The sequence below is a fragment of the Mus caroli genome, chromosome 9, assembly GCF_900094665.2.
Source record: "Mus caroli chromosome 9, CAROLI_EIJ_v1.1, whole genome shotgun sequence".
NCBI classification, from domain to species: Eukaryota; Metazoa; Chordata; class Mammalia; order Rodentia; family Muridae; genus Mus; species Mus caroli.
Genome location: NC_034578.1, coordinates 85,956,175 through 85,957,431, shown reverse-complemented (window position 1 = coordinate 85,957,431; position 1,257 = coordinate 85,956,175). Strand labels below are relative to the sequence as shown.

At 48.1% G+C, this 1,257-nt stretch overlaps 1 protein-coding gene across 1 annotated transcript in view; it reads right to left on the bottom strand.

Moving 5' to 3' along the window:
* Positions 1 to 1,257, bottom strand: part of LOC115031957 (ras-specific guanine nucleotide-releasing factor 1-like) — a 26,147-nt gene that overhangs the window by 10,705 nt on the left and 14,185 nt on the right. The gene's annotated exons all lie outside the window — the stretch shown is intronic.

The following is a 1,257-nucleotide window of genomic DNA, read 5'->3' as shown; positions in this document are numbered from 1 at the left end:
AAGAAGAACCTTCCCAGACAGCACTAAAAGATACACCTTGTGCACCTAGTGAAGTGTTCCATGCTTGTAATCCGGCACTTAGAAGTTGACTCAGGAAGACCACAAGCTTGAGACAAGCCTGGGCTGCACAGTGAGACTGTCTTCAAACCAAAACCAAAACCAACCGAGTCCAGAAAATTAATCTGGGGTGGGGGGGGGGTGAGGGAAGGAGCTGCCTNCTTTTACCTCCTGGCCCACTGACTTGGGCTTCACATTTGTGCTGCTGNGGGGTCACTCCTAAATCAAAGCTGTGGGGAGCTCTATGCATATTATAGAATCTATGGCCTTGAGGTGGTGTGTTAGTAGAGGCCAGCACTAAGGTCACTGGAAAGTGGAAACTGCCACAGTGGGTGGCAGGTGCCCCAGGTTCAGTCCCCAAGTAAAAGCCAGGCCAGCAGAGGAAGCAGCGGTACAGGGAAAGGATCCTGTCACTTGTATGTACCAGCCTAAGTTCTCCACCAACCACTCTGTGATTCTCTTTCGAGCTCATTCTACCAGCAACTTCAGTCAGAGTGCTATGANGACTGCAGAGGACCTCTGTAAGACGTCAGGATAGCTCTTGAAGGGAAGGGGCTGGGTGGCCATACTTACAAGCAACAGCAATGTTGCTAGAGGGTAAGGATCCCTGTGGATCCGTTTAGGTCAACAGTCAGCCTCTGANAGCTGTGCCTAACTGGAAACAGGAAACAGCTGGTTTTGATCTCTCCATTTTCTCTAGAACATGCTTGTTTTGTTTTTGTTTTTGTTTTTGCATACAACTCAAAAGAATAGATTTACACTATGTATAATCCCACTGTGCATTGGTCCTTTGTGGATTCAAGAGGGGTGGGCTGCCAGAAGGCCAAGCAGCTGATACCCCCTGGACCAAGCAAGGCTCATGTCTGCAACTTTTATGGGACTGCCTGGGCATTCAGTTTAATTTAGAATTACACAATATGAAAATAGACCCTGGTGTTTTACAATCGCTCTTTATCTGGAAGTTTTTCCAACTTTTTTTTCCTTCTTTAGTGCTATAGATCAAACCCTACTTTAAAGCAGGATACAGAGCTAAGAAGGCACGGAGCTGGTGAGGGAAGCCNTTTAANTGTAGTGGGTACCCTGCTCTTCCAGTGTCCGGTAGGCACAGGGCTCCTTTCCAAGTCCCCAAGACACAGGGAGGAAAGTAATACACAGCTGTCCGTCCTGCTGTCAGCTGCTCTAACACCCCACCCAGCTCTT